General features: G+C 53.6%; 1 protein-coding gene across 1 annotated transcript in view; it reads left to right on the top strand.

Annotated features, from left to right (window-relative positions):
- Positions 1-6927: 6927 nt before the first annotated feature.
- The window catches only part of BAHD1 (bromo adjacent homology domain containing 1), a 42268-nt gene continuing 28081 nt past the window's right edge, over positions 6928-21114 (top strand). Inside the window, exon 1 of the mRNA XM_064163553.1 lies at positions 6928-7316. The gene's annotated coding sequence lies outside the window, so the exon portion shown is untranslated. The remainder of the gene's footprint in view (positions 7317-21114) is intronic.

The raw sequence follows: 21114 nt of genomic DNA, 5'->3' as shown, positions 1-21114 counted from the left end.
CACGGAGAGGGGCTGGGGGGGTTCGGGCCGGGTGGGGATCCCGGGGGCTCCGCTGCCAAATCTAAGCTCTTTTTTCCTGAGCCTCGCCCAAGGATGCAGCCGGAGGGAGTCCACCGCAGAACCCCTACCAGCGGAGGATGTTTAGCAAAGAAACTTCTGGTTGCGGTGTCGGGGGAACGGAAGCCTCCAACCCCCCCCGCCGCCCGGCCCTTCTCTGCTCCCTCGGTGTGTGTCCCCCTCGGTCTCCACTCTCCGGGAGGCAGAGCAGCCGCCACCCCTCCCCGCACCCGGCCCCGCTCCCGGGCAGCGGATCGCCCCCGCCCGATCCGGTTCCGCCTCTTCCCCTCTTTGTCCCCGTTCTCCCCGCCCCGGGCACCGACGCCTTCCCCGGTCCCTTCTCGGCGCCTGCCCCGGCACGGCGGGACCCCCGCCCCGTCCCTACGGAGCATCCTCGTGCTGAACCCCCGGGCCCCCCGCCCTGAATCTCCGAGCGTCCTCATCCCGTGTCCGCGAAGCATCCCCGCCCTGAGCCGCCGATATTCTCGCCCTGCCCCCAGGAGCATCTCTGCCCTCTCCCCTGAAGCATCCTCTCCCTGTCCCCCGGGACCCTTCTCTGGGCCTCCTCCAGACCGCCGGGAGAGGCTCAGCCCTGCCCAACATTGCTGCAAAGCTCCCGTCCCTGGGGCTGCAGGGTGCAGCAGGGAGGGGGGCAAGGAAGGGGACACCCCCTTCGGGTGGAGGGCAACAAGGATGCCTTTGCTGAGCTCATCTATTTCATCTCCTCAGTCAGAATTTGGTTCATTTACAGTGATTCTGTAGACACCCCTGGTGTGGTGTGTAGATGATGCATGGACGATGTGCAGCTGATGGCACTGCCATCCATGTTCCTGTAGCTGCAGACTTTCGGGGTGCCAGCCTCACCAGCTCAGCTCTGCGACCTACCCTGGAGCCAGCCCATCGACGGCGCTGACAAACCCTCCGCAGCTCAGAGGGCTGCCTGCTCCTTCACACCCTCTTTTATTGCTGAGCAAAGAGCTGCTGTCATCTCCTGCTCCGGGATCCTGGCGTGGGAGTGGTAAGGACCAAGGTCCAGAGGAAACAGGCTCCACGGGGCCTCTCCAGCTCGCAGAGCTGCCTTCACCACCTCGCCGGGCACGACCAAAGAGCCTGGGACAAGGCCAGACAAGTAATCGAATGCTGAAGCTCAGGGAGGGGTTGGGCTTCAGATACTCACAGTAGTTACTTCCAAGCCCTGACTCTGGCCCCCTCAGATGGTGTTTGCTGTCACTGATTTTGTCCCCTTGTGTTATCTCATAGAATTGGCTGGGTTGGAAAAGACCTCTGAGGACATCGAGTGTGACAGCCAGCCTCCATGTCCATCAAACCATGTCCCAAAGTGCCATGTCCACATGTTTCTGGAACACCTGCAGGGATGGTGACTCCACCACCTCCCTGGGCAGCCTGTTCCAATGCCTGACCACTCTTGCAGGAAAGATTTTTTTACCTAATATCTAACCTACATCTCCCCTGACACAAATTCAGGCTCTTTCCTCTTGTCCAAGGTCCTCGCAGCCTCCATCAGGTGGAACCTCTCAGAGTCACAAGGTGGGGGAGGAGGGGATGTAGTATTTTTCTCATGCCAAGGTAGCCCCAGGTGCTGCTCAACGTGCCTGTAGCTCTAAAGCTTCAGTGCTGAGGAAACTCAAGAGCCTCATTAGAGAATAAAATGCTTAAGGCAGCTCCGGGGAGGACACACAGTGGGGCTGCCCTCCAAGAAGCCCCATACCATGGAGGTCTGTGTTAATGAGGACACATATGCTCAGTTTACACCCAAACTGTGGTATGCTTGCTCCAATCAGGTGAGTGGAGATCTGTCTTAGCTGCATTTTTAAATCTTCTTTGGATGTGCCTGAAGCTTGGTGCAGAGTGAGGAGCAGCGGAGGAGGAGCTGCTAAGCAAGAAAGCCCCAGGTTCACCATAAACCACTTGGGGGCTAAATTGCTTTGGAAAGGCTGAGCCACCTTTAGTCAGAAGGCCTGAGGAATTAATCCATGACTAAGAGCAATCCAGAGATAAATGCATTCCCTGCATGCTCAGCGGGCTGCCACTCAGGGAATAAGGAAGCTGGGGAAACATCATCCCCAGTTTCAGTCAAGGCTCCAGAATTTCTGAGGCCATCAAGTGGAAAACTCCAGGCTGGGTTTTCACTGGGCTTAAATAAACATCCCCAGTTTTGGAGCTGTAATGCTTTTTATCATGTGAGGGCACTCTGAGGGGGGATGCACCACATCAGCTTGGGGTTCAGGGGAAAATCAGCTTTTGGCCAGGCATTAGCTGAGGAATGTCCCATTCCAGGGAGTTTTTATTTCAGGTGGTCATCAAGACCACCTGAATGCAAATGGATTGAAAACTTGAAACTGCTTCTAAATACCAGGGAACCACCTAACTCCTCCTGTGTGCAAAACCTGGCAGGCTCCCCTCATGCCTCTGCAGACATTTCCTGGAGTGAAGTCACCTTAGGGTGGCCAGCAGGGATCATCACCATGGACTAGGCACTGGTGAGGCCACACCTCAAATATTTGGATCAGTTTGGGGGCTCCCACTCCAAGAAGGACATCGAGGGGCTGGAGCAGGTCCAGAGAAGGGCAATGAAGCTGGTAAAGGGTCTGGAGAATAGGGCTGGTGAGGAGCAGCTAAGGGAGCTGGGGTTATTCCGTGGAGACCTCATTGCTCTCTACAACTCCCTGAAAGGATGTTGGGTCCGGGTGGGGGGTCAGGCTCTTCTCCCAAGGAACAAGTGAGTGATGGGCCAAAGGAGATGGGCTCAAGGTGCACCATGGCAGGTTTAGTTAGGACACAAAGAACAACTTCTTCACCTTGAGAGTTGTCAAGACCTGGCACAGGCTGCCCAGGGCAGTAGTGGAGTCCCTATCCCTGAAGAGGTTTCCAAGCTGTGGAGATGTGATGCTGAGGGACACAGTTTAGCAGTGCCCTGGCAGTGCTGGGTTAAGGGTTGGACTTGACAATCTGCAAGGACTTTTCCAGCCTGGGTGGCTCCAAGATTCGGGTCTCTGAAGCTGTCTGAGCTCAGCCAGCTCTGGCAGCTGCTCCAGCGCTCGCAGCCTCTGAAGCCCTGTCCTTCGGCACCGCTGCTCGCTCGCAGATGGTCGCATAATCACCGCTCGCTTTCCCACCATCGCTTCCTGGGACATGTGTTTTGCGTTGGGGTTTCTGCAGCCTCCCTGGTCTTGTGAATCACACTTCATAAAATAACGGCTGCCCAGGGAACCCGAGGCACAGCAGTTCCATTCCTCTCCTGCAGATGAGTTTTTCACCATGAGCCAGCTCCTGAAGCAGAGTCCTGGGGGTTAATCCTTCGTTTGCACAATACTTAAGCTCACGCCTACCCTCGCCTCCGTCCCTCGTAACACTTGGGCATGTTTGCAGCTCTTCCACCTGTGATTTTCTGCATTCATTTAATCGAGATCTCATGTCCTGGTCCCCACTAAGCTCACCTCAAGCAGAATTCATCGTCCCCTCATTTTTTTCTCTCCATCACTAGCAATGGTGCTCAGACATTTGGAGTCACTGTCCCTGGAGGTGTTCAAGAGATGCGTGGCCACGGTGGACATGTTTCAATGGCCATGGTGGTGTTGGGTTGATGGTTGGACTCGATGATCAAACATTTATATCATTCTGTGGTTTGATGATGTACAGAGAGATGATGGCAGAGTCTTCTCCTCCAGCCTGAATCTCTTCTAACTCCTTTTGATGGAAAAAGGGAGATGTCCTCAGCCATCTAGGAAGGAGCAGAATCTGGTGTTTAAGCAGCAATCCCAAAGGAAGCTCCTGTGTAACCACAACTGGGTTGATGCATCCCAAAATGCTGACAGCATATCTGCTTTTTTGGTGTAATAAAAGCCCGAGTGAGTCAAGAGAGCTCCACCAGGAACTCGCATGGCCTCTGCTATTGACTGGGTTAGCCCCAAAGTGGGGGAGGAAAGGAGGGAAACCACTGAAACCATCTGTTTTGCCACTGGAGCTGGCCCAGCACAAGCATCTCTCATGCTGAGGGTCAGGTGATTTGGATCTGGGGTTGCTTCCTTGGTTCTGGTCCATTTAAGGATACACGTGGGAAAGGAGGGAGTTGCGGGGGATGCATCTGACACCTGCTGAAGGAAAAGGGAACTTTTTAACCCAGCCCTGTCACTGCACTCAGGAGTCACCTAAAGCAAGGACCCGCCGCAGGGATCCTGAGCAGACAGGGTGGGTTTAATCCTTCTGCAGCCACTGAGGCTGCCTGGAAAGGTGGGAGGCTAGAGACACATAGAATCATAGAATGGTTTGGGTTGGAAGAGACCTTAAGGGTCATCTAGTGCCAATCTCCCTGCCATGGGCAGGGACACCTCCTGCTAATCCAGGTTGCTCAAGCCCCCATCCAACCTGGCCTCGAACACCTCCAGGGAGGGGGCATCCCCAGCCCCCCTGGGCAGCCTGTTCCAGTGTCTCTGCACCTCACTGGAAAGGATTTCTTTCTAATACTCATTCTCCATCTGCACCATGCTCTGCCCTGCAGCCGAGTCCTTCCCTAAGGCCTGACCAAGGAACCAGTTGGTGCAGGATGCTCCAGACTACTCCAAGTTGCACTTTCAGTGGGTGAGCTCACTGGGCTTAAGCCTGTTGCTTAAGCTTCCCTGCCTGGTTGCAAGCTGCCTGTGGAGTGGGAGCTTTCCATGAATCATGGCATGGTTTGGGTTGAAGAGACCTTTAAAGGTCATCTAGTCCAACCCCTCTGCAGTCAGCAGAGACACATGCAACTAGAGCAGGCTGAGTCAGCAGCAGGGCTGTTTGCAGGTGCCCTGGGTGGCCAAAAAGGACAATCTCAGCAAGTCACTGCTATAGCCCCAGTGGTGATGTTGCCCAAAAAAGAGATTCTTTCACCTACAATTTCAGATCAATGAGATGGGGAGTGAGTTCTACAAAGGTGCTGAGGGGCCTGGAACATCTCTCTGAGGAGGAAAGACCAAAAGAATGTAGGGTTTTTTTAGGATGGAGAAGAGCAGGCTGAGGGGGAATCTCATCAATGATGATCAATACTTCAAGGGTGGGTGTCAGGACAAGACCAGGCTTTGTTCAGTGGTGTCCAGTGACAGGACAAGGGGTGATAAGAAACATAAGAAGCTCCATCTGAACACTATCTTCTCCTCCATAGTGTGTGGGTCCTGCAGAGATAATACCAGTGGCTGATCTGGCTCCTGCTTTTAAAATCCTCATGGACCAAGTACCACAGGAAAACAGCAGAAGAAGTATTTTTTGTCACTCAGGTTTTCTGCATTTTGGTTGTATTTCAAGCAGACCCTCAGGGCTTGGAGGAGTTGAACTCATGGTGTTTTTTCCTCCTGGTGTACTTTGGGTTGCTTGTCCTGTGTGTCAGTTTCTTGCTTCTCAGAAGTTTCCTAGGTTTAAAAGGAATGGAACAAACAAACAAACTATTCTGCTGCTAGTAGAGAGACTTCAGGAGCAGGGAACTGTAGTCCTGCCGAAGGCACCACATCATGGCAGAGGGACTGGAACTAGAGGATCTTTAAAGTCCCCCCCAGTCCAAACCATCCTGTGATTCTCTGATCAATGATTAAAGAGCTCTCAAGGCTTGTCACATATCCTCTGGTTTAAAAAAAACACAACACTTTTCGGGAGAATATGGAGAGTTTTGGATGCTCTCCCACTTGGGAAGAGGACTTGGTGGAATCACCATCCCTAGACGCGTTCACGAAACGTGGACATGACACTCTGGGTTTGAGGGCTTAGGTTGATGGTTGGACTCGAGGTTTGGACTGGAGGTCTTGTTCAACCCAAACAGCACTACAGTTCTGCATGAAATTGCTGCCCTGTCTCAGGCCTGTCGGTGGAATCTATGCAGACCTCGTCCTGGTGAGGACTCAGCCTGTCCTAATAGGGACAGGTTGCGTGGGGAAGCTCTGGGACAAGCTGCTCAGGGGATCATGGCGTGATTTGGGCTGGAGACTCAAAACCCAACCTTGCTGCAGCTGCGGGGAACTGGTAATCTCCCGCTGGCCTCAAAGCAGCGCGATTCCAACCAGTGCTGAGCTGACGGGGCTGCTCGGGAGGGACAGCAACCAGACGGGGAGGGTCCTGCGCCGGTGGCCACTCTCGGCTCTCCCGAGACGATGCGGGTGGGCACAACAGGCATCGACCTTCTCTACGCTGTCACCCTCTCCTCGGTTGCATCTCGCACTGCCTGCGATCAGCCTGCTCCCGCCGTCTGCCGGGACGCCCCGGCACGCCAAACTTTTGCGGAGTTTGCGTGCACCAGCCTGGTTTGAGATGGGGACGGGGAGCACCGGCGGGGTGAGCAAGGGGGGACCCCGGTGGCGACCGGGCGCTGGGGCCCGGCTGTGGTCACCCGTCGGGCCTCGCAGGCCGCCGGTGCCCGGGCGGGAGGTTGTGGTAACGGCCCCAGGGTGTGAAGGCGTCTCGGGGAGCGCAAGGGAACGGCCGCTGCTCGCCGCGCTGACAGCGGGTCACCGTCCCACGAGCAAAGCGGGGCTGCCCCGCTGCCCCCTGCTCCCTGTGCCCTCCCAGGGGAAGAAGGGGGCGGTGCCCCCGGCTCCGCGGTGCCTCCCCCGGTGCCTGCGGGCCGCGGCGTGGGGCGAGGAGGTCGGGCGCGGCCGGGGCCGAACGAACGAGAAGGTGAAGGGAGAAACCGGGACCGGGGCGCGGGGGGGGGGGGGAGAGGGGGGAGTGAGGAGGGGCTGCGAGGGGGTGCCAAGGGGGCGGTGACATGCACGGCGATTGGTCAATGCGGCGTGTAGAAGGGCAGGTGATTGGCTATGTCAGCGGAGCGAGCGGCGGAGCGGCGACTGCTGATTGGCTGTGGACGAGGAAGCAGGAAGGAGGCCGGAGGGGCTCGCGGCTTGCGGGGAGTTCGCGGCGGCGGCTGCGCCTCCTCCTCCCGCTGCCGCCGCTGCCCGCGGCCCCGGCGCCCGCCCCCGCCCGCTCCTGCCTTCTGCGCGCCGCCTGCCCTGCCCGGGCCGTGCCGGATCACGACGGCCTGAGGAGAGAGCGGGCGGTGGCGGCGGCAGCAGCAGCAGCAGCAGCAGCAGCGGTGGGGGCCGCCTCATCCCCATCCCGGCTGCCGAAGAGGAGGAGGCGGCGGCAGCAGAGGAGGAGGAGGAGGGCGGCGCTGACGCAGCAGCGTGGAGCCCGGGAGTCGGGCGCCCCGGGAGGGCTCCCGTCGTCGGATCTCTCCCCAAGAGGGGCCTGCGGCAGCCCAGCGGCGGCGGGAGCGCGCCCCGGTGAGTCCCCACTCGACAGTACTCGACCTCCCGGAGGAGCCCCGCGGCGCCGCCTCGTTCCCTCCGCCCCCCCCAGTAAACTCCGGCGGGCCGGGAGCAGGTGCTGCCGCCGCAGGGTGGGAGGTGGCGGGGGGAGGCGAAGCCACCGGGAACTTTCCTCGCTAATGGGGGTGGGCGGCTCTGGCGGCGGTGGGAGCCCTTAGGAGGGTATCGCGGGCAGCCGCGGCTCGGTGCCCGGCGTGGAGACGGCCTCAGCGGCAGGTGAGTGGGGCCGCTCTCAGGTGCGGGCGGCGGTTGGACTGCCGTTAACTTGCCAAGTCCCCGCGGGGCGAGACCGAGCCTCAGTACCCCACACCTCTCTAGTTCCCACCGGCCCCACCAAGCTTCCTCCGGGAGCCCAGCGGGTCCCTCCCCTGAGGCGAGCCCGTCCCGGCCCCCGCGGCTCGGCAGGACAAAGGCGGCGGGGCCGGCTGACAGGCGGGGCGGGGGGGCCCGGGCTTGCGGGACGGACAAGTCGCGGGGACCGGAACCGGTGCGGGCTCAGGCTGGGGGATTGTTGCCCCCGGGGGTGTTGCACAACGGTCAAGGGAAGGTTCTTCAGCGCAGCGCCGGCTTTTGGGAGACGATTCCCGGGGAAAACCGCCGGCAGCGGGTGCTGGTGGAGCTGCTCTCCCCTAGCCTTTCTCCGGACCGGTGCCTCCCGGTGCGGGAGGAACTGGGGACGGCAGAACCCGCTCCGTTCATCGGGAAGTTGGCGGCGGTGGGGTCGGTGTTTTGGGGGGGTTCCCCCACGCCCGAATGTGGAAATGCCACCCCCGCGTCCTGGGCGCCGTGAATTGACCGGGCAAGTTCCTTGAGTTGTTTCTTCTCGCTGGCTGTTCGGTGTGGGCAGTGTCGTGACTGTCGTGAGTGTCACGTCTCCGTCAGCGCAGGTGCCATCGAGGGGCACGGCACAGGAGTTTCCATTCCCATCGTGTTTTCATCCCCCTTGCCACACTTCGCCACTCGTTTCCCGTGGCCGTCTCTCCTTTGCTGTCGGTAGCTCCCGGTGGCTCGGAGCTTGTTTCCTCTCCTTCTTTTGTGTAGCGGTGGCTCCTAATGGAGGCAGCTCTGCTGGCTCCCTCTTTTCCAGCTGCTTCTACCAGGCGCAGGAGCCAGCACATGTGACTGGGCAGATCTGGGCAGACTGGTGAGTGCTCACCGGGCGACTGCTCCGCAGATAGCCATGGCCAGGAGATGTCCGTGCCCCGTCATGGGCATCCCTTCTCTTATCAAGAGCAGCTGTGAAAACTTGGAGAATGGGAGCATTTGAGATCTATTCTTCCCGTCTCTCCCCATCTCTCTCTCCTTCCTTCACCTGCCCTTATCGGAAAGAGGTTCTGGTTTGGTTTTGTGGTGGTTCTGTGCCCCCGGTGCTCGCTCCCCATCTGAAGTCTTCATTGTCAACCTGGGAGCAAGAGGCTCGGCTGGGCTCTGGCTCGCTTGGTTAATTGATCTGTCCATCAGTTTGCCACAATTAGAAGGCGCTCTCGCCAGACGGGCGGGCTCGGCGGGCTCCTGGGTGCTGTGGTTGCAGGGCTCTGCTCCCGTGGGAGGTCTCTCAAGGGGTTTGTTTGAAGGCTTCTAAACATTTGGTTGCGAGAGGCAGGGTGACACAAGCTGTGTGATCTACTGATGCTGCTGAAATCTTAATATAATTTAAATACCAGCACGCTGCTGATGGCTTTAGCAGAAATACTCTGCTGACATATTCATCCTGAGCCATCCTTCACGTTTGGCATGTCCTGGCTAACTGAATGGTTCTCCAGCTTCAGCTCAAACTGTCTAAATATTTGCTGGCAATGGGAAACAGGGCATTAGTCTGATTTCACGGGACCCTTTTGGATTTAAACATCGATTCCTGTTTGTCTTCCTAATGAATTCAGTGCAGCAGTTGAAATGGATCAGCAGCAGAGGTTTCCCAACCGCTGCTTTTCAGAACTGCTGCCCCAGCGAGGTCCAGCATCGCTTCTAGGTGTAAAATCAGCTGGAGTACACCGAGCCTGCGGGTGACAATGAGCCACTTAACTTTGGGAGAGCAGCTCTGCTCTGGATGCTCTGCTCGCTGTGGGTTGATGGTGACAGTCTCGTAGAACAGCACAACGTCACTTCGAAATGTAGTGTTGGGGGGGAGGAGTGTGGAAATAGCCACGGTCTTGGTCCTGTAGAAGTATTGTTGTTTCTGAAGCTGCTGAGGTTTCCTCCTTCGACTGCATCAATCAGCCTACTGGCAGTGCTTTGCCCTTCTTGCCAGTCATCTCCATCACCTTTCTGTCTCTGGTCTGGCAGCTTTATTATTTATTTGGCTATTTTAACCTCTCTGGGCAGAATGCTTAAGCTAATTTTGTTTGCTGCGATGGTGTTAATTGCTGCTGTGTGATTGTGGAGCTTGTCGGGAGCGTAGGACACGTGTGCTGGAGCTGGCTGTGGCTCTCTGATTTAGATAGTGATTATTTTGGGGGTAAGACTCCCTTCAGCAAATGCTTTTCTAATATTACCACAGCACCAAAAATAAGCCCTTAGCAGTAAATCTATCTAAAGTCAACAACTGAAAAATAATTAGAAACGGTGGGCTGAGGAGAGCTCACTGCTCAGCATCGAGCTCAGATCATGAGGACATGAATGGATGATGCTGGCTGCTGCTGCAGGAATAGGAAGGTGTCCTCAAACCCTCTCACCTGCAGATACTGCATTTAGAAGGAGCCATGTGGGGCTTTATTTTTTTATTCCATCTAATAGTTAACCACAGTGATGCACCTCAATGAAGGAACCACAGGAACAACCCCTACTTTGCACCCAAGCAGCCAAACTAATTAAGTCACAATTATCACATTGTTAATAATGTGAATCAGCAGTCGAGAGAACTGGGGAATAAAAAAATCAGAATAGAAAGTAGCCCAAATAAGTCACAAAACTAAAAAGGCTTCAAACACAAGCTGTGTGTTGTGCTACAGGCTGGTGTGGCTGGGGAGGTTTGGTGTCTCCAGGTGCTTTCCTCTGGGTCCAGAAAGCTTTCTGACTCTCTGGTGTGGTCTCCTGCTGCACTTTGTGATGTATCTCCATACAGGCAGCTCAGAGGTGAGCTGTGAGTAAATTGGTTGTATTTGCAGCTGTAGGTTTGGGTCCATCTTCAGCTATTTCCTCTTGGTGTGAAGGATGTTAGTCGTTCTGGATGCAATTGGGGGGGAGGGGAAGGAAAGGAAGCTGCTTCGTGCATGGTGTTCAGTGTTCAGGAGGGATCGTGCCCCTTTGCTTCAGGGTAAGACTGTTGTAAGGCTTTGGGGCAGAGGAGGGGTTTTTCAGGCATGCTCATGGCTGTCCAGCACAGCATCTCCTTTCTCATTTGGACCAAAGGCATGGGGTTTAATGACAGAAAATATTAAAATTCAATGCCAGCATGCTCCTCTGAGTTATCTGTAACGAGAGCATTGTGATTTAACCCTCTGAGCTCTCCCACTTGCAGCTCCTCTGCTGACAACCAGTGTTCTTGAAATGGGTAAAGTGCACTAGAAAGCACAACTGCTGGGCTTCTTTCTTGAGCTGGAAAGGAATAGGATTGTAAAATCCACTGGGACCTGTGCAGGTGGGATAAGGGGAATAAAGGCGAAGGTGGCAGTTTTCCAGCTTGCTGCTTCCCTTTTGAGGGTAGGAGTCAGCTGGACCTACAGAAAAGCCCCATCATGTATGGGACAATGCAGTGGGCATAAAGAAATTCCATAAGTATCAGTCATTAGCTGAATATGGGGAAAATAGCTGCTTCTGCAGGCAAGTCACCCTCATTTGCACCTGCATTTCCCCCAAACCAGAGAGCTGTGCTGCTGTTCCTAGCCCACTGCCTTCCACTGCAGTTTAACTCAAGATACTCTTTGGAGATGATGTTCCTGCAGTATCAATAGTTCAGGGATTTTAAGAAGAGGTTCAAGTTGTGCTTTTTACATCTGCCAGCTCTCCATGCTCTCTCTTGCTTTTGAATGGGTTTTCATCTACACAGCAAGAGGAGAAGTAGTGAGAATTAAATCCCAGCAGCACAGATATTGGCGGGACAGAGAACAGGTGCAAAATGAGTTCATTTTAAATCAGATTTATGTTTATTCTTCCTAATCACATCCTTTGATTTAACTTTTTCATGATAATATCAGCCCCTTGTTTCACTTTACAGCAAGATAAAGATTTTGGTGCTCCTGCCCTTCTAGTGGAAGGGGTGGGGTTTTTAGTCACGTGAATTATCGCTGACTTTACTTTCTACATTCATATCATAAAACTTCATGCTGAAATGTCAAGTCTGAACAGTAACTGGATCAAGGCCCATTGCATTGTCCTGTACATGATGGGGCTTTTCTGTAGGTCCAGCTGACTCCTGCCCTCAAAAGGGAAGCACCAAGCAGGAAAACTGCCTTCCTCACCTCTTTTCCTCATTCCACCTGCGCAGGTCCCAGTGGGTTTCACAATCCTATTCCTTTCCATCTCAAGAAACCAATTCAGTGGTTTTACCTTTCAGTGCATTTTACCCATTTCAACAACACTGGTTGTCAGCAGAGGAGCTGCAAGTGCAAGAGCTTAGAGGGTTAAATCACAATGGTCTCATTATTGATTTGATCTCCATTTGAGTCAGAAATAAGAGATGCTTCTGCCTTGCTGGGGTTGTCTAGATGTGAGCCTGCTGGCTGCTTAGGCAGCTCTTAATCAGGCTCTTGGTGATGGGAAGCTGGACACAGAATCATAGAGTCGTTTGGGTTAGAGAAGACCTCTAAGATCATTGAGTCCTACCACTAACCCAAGACCAGCATCCACTAAACCATGTCCCCAAGTGCCATGTCCACACTTTTAACACCTCCATGGTGGTGAGTCCACCACCTCCCCTGAGCAGCCTGTTTCAACACCTGACCATCCTTGCAGCAAATAAATTTTTCCTAGTCTCCAACCTAACCCTCCCCAGACACAATTTCAGCTTATTGCTTCTCATTCTGTCACCTGATACTGGGGAGAAACCTCTCCTCAGCCAGTTAAACACCATAGGAGCATGCAGCGTAGTCCACCTCAGCCTGGTGGCACTGGGCAGCCCACTGGGTGTCTGAGCTGTGCTGTTAGCATGGAGCACAGCAGATAAACCCCCTTGAAGGCAGGTAAAGGATGTGTGTCAGCTTGTGGAGAGCACGGTGCGTCCAGCGCCGTATACCTATGTGCTTTTCACACATGGCACTGCCACAAATGCTGCTTTTAGCACTTGATTTCCACGTTCTGAGATGGTTTGGAGGTGAGGATGCTTGGCTAGATTCTCACTGCGGGCCGCTTTTGGTCCTTGAGTTTGTAATTCTCCATCCTTTGCTGTGCATTTAGAGATGTGCAGGATGGCCTTTAGAGAGGACTTTGCTGGGACACTTGCAGCCAAGCACTGGGACAGAAAGGAGTCTCATGGCAGCACTGTTGACTCGTGCCAGAGTCAGCCATAGAATCACAGAATGCACTGGGTTGGAGGGCACTCTCAAAGGCCATCTTGTGCAACCCCCCCTGCAGTCATCAGGGACATCTCTAACTCGAGCAGGTTGCTAAGGGACCCAGGAAGTTTGGCCTTGAATGTCTCCATGGATGGGGCTGCCACCACCTCTTTGGCCAGCCTGTTCCAGTTTCTCACCGTCCTCATTGTGATGATGTCCAACCCAAATCTCTCCTGCTCCAGTTTCAAATCATTGCCCCTCATCATTGCCACTACAAGCCCTTCTAAACAGCCCCTCCTGAGCCTTCCTGTAGGTCACCTTTGGATATTGAAATGCAGCCTCAGGGTTTCTCCAGGCTGAACAGCCCCGACTCAGCCTCTCCCCATAGGGGAGGTGCTCCAGCCCTCTGATCATCCTGGTGGCCTCCTCTGGACCTGCTCCAGCAGGTCCACGTCCTCCTTGTGTTGTGGGCCCCACAGCTGGACACAACACTCCAAGTGAGTACCCACTGGGGTGTCAGCTCATCCCATTGCCTGTGCTGGGTGCTGAAGCAGGAGGCTTTAAGGGTGATGCAGGTTGTGGCTGTCTCAGGGTGTCATGGAGCCTGGGTGGTCTTTTTCCTGCTGTCACTGCTGTCACATCCCTCTGATCCGCTGCTGCCCTGTGCGTCGTGGGTGTCACTGCCTCTGGGAACAGCAGATGGAGCAGGTGGCTCCTGCGGGGCTGACCTGGAGTGGTTTTGGCGTTGCGGAGCGTGGGATTTGCGTTCAGCGTGTCGCGTTCAGGAGCACGGTGATGTTTCGCTTCAGAGCTGCCAGTTGCTGTATTCCTGGTGTCCCAGTTCCCTTAAACAAAGGTGTGACTAAACAAGAAAATGATGATTTATTCTAACACACACACCTCCCCCCCCCCCCTTTGTAAGCCACATCACAGGAGCGCTCGCTGCACCCATTGTTCTTCAAGCAGTTTTGAAGGGCTTTCTCATGCTCAGCTTTGAAACTGTGCAGCTTGCCCGGCTCAGCAGGCTAGATTTTTTGATTCTTTTTTGTTGTTATTCTTAATAAAAGATCTTGGCTTTTAGCAACTGCATGTCTATCAGTATTGCAAATTATTTATGATGCTCTCAGAAATAAAAAGGAGGCATTTTCCTGGCATCGATTCGGATCGAACTGCTTGGCCAGCAGCTCGTTTTGGGGGTGGGAGTTGTCATCTTTTTAATTGAAATCGCAGCACTGGAGAAGCATCAAGATGCACGAGCATCGCTGCACTCTGCTGCTTCATCCCTGCACACCATGCATGGCCTTCTATTGTTCCTGGCTGTGGCCTGTGCAGAGCCCCGAGCAGTGCGAGCTCTCGCTGCCTTCGCATTCTCCTCTGCTGCTGCTGCTCCTCCTCCTCATTGTGTCCCCCCAGCGCCTGCACAAGACCTGCAACAGCCTGGAATTGGCAGCCAAGAAAGGAAGCGGGGGGTTAGAGGAAGGATGGATTGAGTTGACTCTCTCTTTGCAGGCTGCTGCGGGGAGCAGGACCCAGCTGCGGCAGCGCGGTGCTGGCAGAGCCAGGAGCATCCGCCTGGGAAGTTCTTGAACTGAAGAGTCTTTTGACTGAGAGACCCTGAAAGGGAGAGGGCTCAGCATTACCCTCACAAAGAGGTGTGAAGGGAGCGTTGGCTGTGTTAGGGCAGTTGAGCACAGTCGTGCTGATTTAGGTTAGGGAAACCATAAAAAGGATTTAGAGAGGGAGTGGAGAGAAGGACTGAGAACAGGTCTGATGAGGAGCAGCTGAGAGACCTGGGGTTGTTCAGCCTGGAGAAGAGCAGGCTGAGGGGAGATATTATTGCCCTCTGCAACTCCCTGGAAGGAGATTGGAGTGAGGTGGGGGGTCAGACTTTTCTCCCTAGTATCAGGTGATAGAATGAGAGGAAATGGCCTGAAATTGTGCCCGGGGAGGGTTAGGTTGAGTATTGGGAAGAATTTCTTTCCTGCAAAGAGTGGTCAGGGATTGGAACAGCCTGTCCAGAGAGGTGGTAGAGTCACTAGAGGTGTTCAAGAAATGCATGGGCATGGCACTTGAGGACATGGTTTAATGGCTGTGGTGGTGTTGTATTGATGGCTGGAGTCTAAGAGGTCTGATTCCCTGATTGTCTCTCCCTCTGCAGAGGTTGGATGCGAAGGAATAACCAGCAGTAATCCCAGATTGGTAAGAGGAGAGCACAGGCTTATGAATTCCAGTGGTGTGCAGCAGGAGGGTGGAGTTCTTAAATTTCAGAAAGCCCAACAACAAAAGCCCACCAAAACCAAACCAAACAAAGCACCTAAAAAAAAACATGCGAGAGGCAAATTTGGGTTTGTTTCTTTGTTTGGTGAGCTCAGCCAAAATCAGTCCACGTGGGCAAGGCTGGGGGTGGCTCTGAGTAACATGCAGTGGATCTCTCCAAGGTGAGCAGGACAAGCAAAGGAGAAAGGATTTGGCAGTGATAATCATGTGTAAGCAGAATAAATTCCCTTAAAATCCTGTTGAAGTGGCAGTGGCAGGACAAGGTGGGGGAAATCCTGACCACAGGTAAATCCCAAACTGGAAATTCCTTAGAGCTGAGGAAATCGGTTCCCTTCCATGCCTTGTGCAGGCATTTTGGGGCTTTGTGCCCTGAACAATCGCTTGTTAACCCCAGCTCTGTCACACAGCCCTAATTAGCTGGAGGTGGTACCTGCAGTAATGAAGCATGGGCTGGGCAGAGCACGGGGCAAGGCAGAACACGTCAGGGCTGCTCTCTGCCCTCCTTTCCCCTCATCAGAGCCCTGCCAGCTTGTCTCTCCCTTCCTCAGATGATGGATTTCATGAAAAATCTCCAAGAATGTAGTTCTTTGGGATTTCTCCTGTCCTCCTTGTAAGGAGGTGACTCCTTCCAAATCCCTTTAGAGAGGCCAGGCAGCATGCTTGGGAAGCACTGCAAAGAAAAAAAAAAAAAGGAAAAAGCTATTTCCATTCCTTGCCATTTCCATTTCTGCCCATAAAGTGGAAAGAAGAGCCAGGGAATAATTCCCACTGCAGAATAAATCACCAGCTTTGCTGAAATTGCAGCCTTGGCACCTGCAGGGCTGTAAAGATTTGATAAAGCCTCTGCCCCTCAGGGTGCTGGGTCCACATTGTGATTTAATGGCCGTAGTGGTCTTAGGTTGATGGCTGGACTCGATCTCGGAGGTCTTTTCCAGCCCAAACAATTCTGTGATCAGGGATAACTTCACCTCCTGCCCGAGCGTTTGGTGGGAGGAAGCTGAATGCGGTGTGGAGGTTGCATCTCTGCCTGCGAGAGGCTGCTCTGCGCTCTGCCTAAGTGTGACTGGCATCGGTTGTCCTGCTTGAAGCCACTAATGAGCTTAAGGACTCCTCTGTTTAACCGAAATGAAACCCTTCCCTCCAAACAAACCTCGCGTGCTCAGCCTGCTGCTTTCACGCAGGCACAATGGGCAACTGCTGACCTTGCTTGGGATGCCACCTCCAAGCTCATTACTGAACAATTAGCTGATCCTTAACCTTCCTGCAAAGTTTGGGGGGGGTTGGGCAGCTCAGAGGGGTGGGGGTTGTGCTGTTAATGTGACATATCCCAAGACTTGGCCTTGAATTTCAGGCACTGGGCTGTTCCCAACTCCCATCTGTCCACTAAGTGAATGTCAATCCAATTTAAGCTTGCATATGTTTCCAGGGAAACCATCGGAGGCAGTGGGGAGAGCTGGACCATGGAGGGGCTGGGAAGGAAGCACAACAGCAGCATTTGTACTTTTAGCTGCTTAAACATGACTGAAAAACCTAGCTGGCTGCAGTAGCCCTTCCCAGAGCAGTGTTTGGAGGACTCGAAGGTCAGCTAGTTCCTCCTGGAGGAGGCTGTGTTCTGTGTGAATGAAACAATCAGATTAAAAACAACACACACACAAAAAAAAAGAAGAGGGAAAGCAGCTTCAGGTGCTGTCCCTGAGGTCTCATTCCAGCTCTTGGAGCTTTACACTTTCCCATGCAGAATTTGAGAATTCAAGTTCATCTGAATTTATGCTTTCTTAGTCCTTCCTAGCTAGCAGGGTGGAAAACTCATACAAAATGCTGCCTGGCCCCTCAGCTGAACAGAGCAGCTGCAGGTGCCTCTCCCTGTCCCACCCAAAGGAGTCTTTATACTTCCTCAAAAATATAAATTGCAAGTGTTTAGGTAAATGCAAGATCAGTGTCCTGGTGGTGTTAAAAGAACAGGGTATGTCAGTACTGTGTGCTAGTTTGGGGTGATGTGCACTGCCTGAGGACCAGGAGAGGGCATGGATGTTGGGATACCTGCAGTCTGAGAGATCTGTTGGGATACCTTTAGTGCTCAGGCATTGGAACAGGCTGCCCAGGGAGCTGGTGGGGTCACTGTCCCTGGAGGTGTTCAAGACATATGTGAACGTGGCACCTGGGGACGTGGTTTAGTGGCCACGATGATGGTTGGACCAGATGACCTTAGAGGTCTCTTCCCACCCAAACAGTGTTGTGATTCAGATCACTCAGACCAGTTGAAGGTGCTGCAGAGCTCTGAAGGCTCATCTTGTAGCCGTGGCATGAGAATCTGCAGACACAGCTCAAGGATGCTCAGCCTCTCAGAGATAGAAAAGCAAATGTGTAAGGTCAGACTGAACTTGGGACTGTGGAGGCTTACTGGTGTTCAGTGTCATGCTCTGGGTTGGAAGGGCATCTAGTTCCAACCTCCCCTGCCATGGGCAGAGACACCTTCCACTAGCCCAGGTTGCTCAAGGCCCCATCCAAACTAACTTTGAACGTCTTCAGGGAGGGGGCAGACACAGGCTCCTTGGGCAACCTGTTCTAGCATCTCACCAACCTCACTGTAAAGATTTTCTTCCTATTATCCAGCCTGAATCTCCCCTCTTCCAGTTCAAAGCCATCACTCCCCCCTCCTGTCACTGCAAGCCCTTGAACAGAGTCCCTCCCCAGTTTTCTAGCAGGCCCTTTTGGGTACTGGAAGGCTGCTCTAAGGTATCTTCAGAGCCTTCTCTGAGCAGATCAGGCCAGCAAGGAAGGTTAACCACAGCAGAGATCCTCAGAGCCTCCTCTCGGCAGATCAGGCCAGCAAGGAGGGTCAACCACAGCAGAGACCCACAGAGCTCATTGCATGGATGAGAAGCATCTCTCAGCTCTGTGTGCCAAAGCTGTGAGCAGGGCAGAAAGCAGCAGAGCAGCCTGGAGACTCCTGCTCAGGAGAAATGAGCATTGCTTCCCTGCTTGGAGGAACTCATCTCTAACCGAGAGCTGAGCTTCAGCAAAAGCTGGAGCTGCAAGTCAGCCTGGCTTGCTGAAGAGGGCTGCGTTTCTGCCTGCTTATGAAGCCACTAAGTACAACGTTTATCTTGGTTACTGAAATGAGTAAGGAAGTGCTGACTTTGGGGCTCTAGAGTGGGAGATTTTCTGTCATTTTAGTATACAGAATGCCGCTGGCACGCCTGGGCTTCAGATGCTTCACTGCGACAAAGAGCTGGAGCAAGGACTGAAGTTCTGCTGTCTGGGGATATCCTGCCTGGTGTTTTCTGTTCTTCTGACTGCTACATGAGGCAGAAACTCACAGAATGACAGAATGGTGGGGTTGGAGGTGTCCTCTGAATATTGAGTCCAGCCCCCCCTGCCAAAGCAGCATTGCCTGGGATGGGTCACACAGGAATATGTCTGGATAGGTCTTGAAAATCTCTAGAGAAGGAGACTCCACCACTCTCTGGGCAGTCTGCTCCAGGGCTTCAGCACCCTTAAATTAAGGAAGCTCCTCCTCATGTTTAGATTCAGCTTCTTATGTTCCTGTTTGTGCCCATTATCCCTTGCCATGTCACTGTGCACCATTAAGGCAGAGTGGTCCCATCCTTCTGCCACCCTGACGTAATTGACTCCCCCCACCATCTGCTCTTTTCTGGCCTAAAATGCCCCCATCCTCAGTCTTTCCTCCTCAGCTCAAAGTTTGCTGCTTCTCTTCTCCAGCATCAGCTCCTCTTTAGATCAGATCTCCCAAGATTTGGGCTGCCAGCAGCCGAAGTGGCTCCGGGGAGGAGGGCAGCAGGCCACGGAGTCGTCCTTGGGGCTGAGGTTGTGCGGCAGCAGGCTGCTTCAGCCAGCGCAGGGGGAGTTTGTTGCACTCGACTCCTTATCAGCTGTTTATCCTGCCCTGTCTGGGCACAGCCTGGGAAAGCAGAGCTTGCTGCAGCCCTCCTGGATCTTCCAGCAGCTCCTGGAAACTTTCTGCCAGTTCTTCTGCCCTTCAACCAGTAGCTGCAAGCGGCTCCTGCTGCCACTTTGGCTCTGCTTCAGCTGGCAGCTCTAGCAGCTGCAGGCATCCCTCTCTGATCCCTCTCTGCTCAGATTTATGGTAGTCTGCCTTCAGATTTGGTCTCCTGTACTGCAGCCCAGCTGGAGTCTAGCTCTAAACTGGTGCTCTTATCCAAGTGTTCTTGTGCTGGTGATAGGGATGTACCAGGGCATTTTTCTCTTCCCCACCCATCTGCCCCATGTGCTGTAGCTGACAGCCAAGGGATGATAGTGATTATTTTGTTGTTTCTCCATTTGTTGGTGCTGAGAGTCAATCCAAAGTTTTGCTCTTCCTTGTTATAAATCCACTCTCTGTGAAGCCATAGTTGGAGGAAGCAGAGGAAGGCATCCTCAATGCATCAGAGCACCCATCTGTGAGCAGCAGCTTCCACTTGCAGGGCTCTTGTCTCCAGTGCTCTACACACCCAGATATTTTGAACCACAGCCTGAATTCAGGGAACGTTCCTGAAAGTCCAGTTAGGTTGAACTGTTGGAAAGCTCTGTGGTTCCCAAGAGTAAGTTGTAATTATGCTCTGTTGCCAGAGAACTGATGGTTTAGCCTCTAGAATTCACCCTGGCTTCATGGTGACCTGCAGTGATGTGAAAATTGAGGTCTTCAAAGACTTGTGGTTGCTGGGTTCTCCTTGAGATGAGATGGAGCCTTTGCTTCAGGAGCAAATGGGCCCCTCTTGTAGCCTCAGGTCTGCAAGTGAAATGTGCAGGTATGAATAAACATGGGATGACTGTGGGTAAGAGTTGTCTTGGAGCTGAAAGTCATCTAATGAGGCTGGTTTGGTCTCAGAGCAAGTTGTGGCTCTCGATGCTCAGGAGTTTGCAGAGAACATGTCTGTGAGCTGCTGGGCTTGTCTTGTAACAGCCAGCACAGCACTCATTGGGGCTCCCCAGCCCCCTTTTTTTGGTGCAACCTTATGAGAAGTGCTGTTAGGCTGACATTGAGGTGCCAGGTGGATGTGGAAGTTGGAGAGATGTGATCCTGAACGTGTGTACTCTGAAAAATCAGTGGTGCCAGCCTCACTCAGGCTTTAAAGCTTCTTCTCCAGCTCTCTGGCCCCGTTCTGCGTGCACAGAGAGAGGGAACTTGAGGTGGTCATAGCCAAGCCTGTTGTGGGGCAGGGGATGGATTGTACCAGAATGTTGCTAGCAGATGTTCTTCAGTTTGTGGTTTGTTTTGTTTGGGATTTTTTTAACCTCCGTCTCTGTAGGCAGTCTCCTGTTTTTTCTAGCCCAGCAGAAGGCTGCAGGAAGAGACTTCTGCAGCTCCCTAAATGCAGTTTAGGTCCTGTCCTCTCCTCTCGTTCCCTGGAGGATGCCATATCAACATCTTCCACGTTTTGAGCTTTTTGTTTTCTCCACCCTCTTTATTTTTTCAGTGACGTGATGTAAGCTCCTACGCCCTCTCCTTGCTGGTCACCTCCAAGTCCTTGGCTCCTCCAGCGTTACAGAGTAGGACAGACATGGGCCAGCTGGAGCCTGCTCCTCCTGGACTCCTTCCACGCTGCACACAGTGTGGCTGACATGCAGCTCTCCTGGGCATCTACCCCAGGATGATGCTGATTTTTCTCACAACAGAGGGATGTTGTTGACTCATGCAGCTTGTGTTCCTCAGCAAACCTCAGCTGCTTTCTGCAGAGTCTCACCTTGCTGCCAGGCTTGTGTTGGTGTGACTGGTGATGCATCAAACCCCAGCATGGTGAGATTGGAAGGGACCTCCAGGGGTCATCCAGTCCGAACCCTCTGCTAGAGCAGGGGCACCCACAGCAGCTTGCCCAGACACACAGTGCGGGGGGTGGGGGGGCTGGAATCTCGACAGAGACGGAGGCAGCCTGCTGCAGGGCTCCAGCACCCTTATGCCAAAGAGGATTCTTCTTCTCATGGTCAGGTGGATTCCTGTCTGCCTGGTAGGTTGTTGATGGGCTTTTTAAACCTGTGATGCTTTCAGGTCCACCAGCATCATACGTGACCCCATAGCTTCTCTTCTG

The sequence above is a fragment of the Pogoniulus pusillus genome, chromosome 24, assembly GCF_015220805.1.
Source record: "Pogoniulus pusillus isolate bPogPus1 chromosome 24, bPogPus1.pri, whole genome shotgun sequence".
Taxonomy (NCBI): domain Eukaryota; kingdom Metazoa; phylum Chordata; class Aves; order Piciformes; family Lybiidae; genus Pogoniulus; species Pogoniulus pusillus.
Note: the sequence above shows the minus strand (reverse complement) of the source record. Positions and strands in the feature narration are given on the sequence as shown.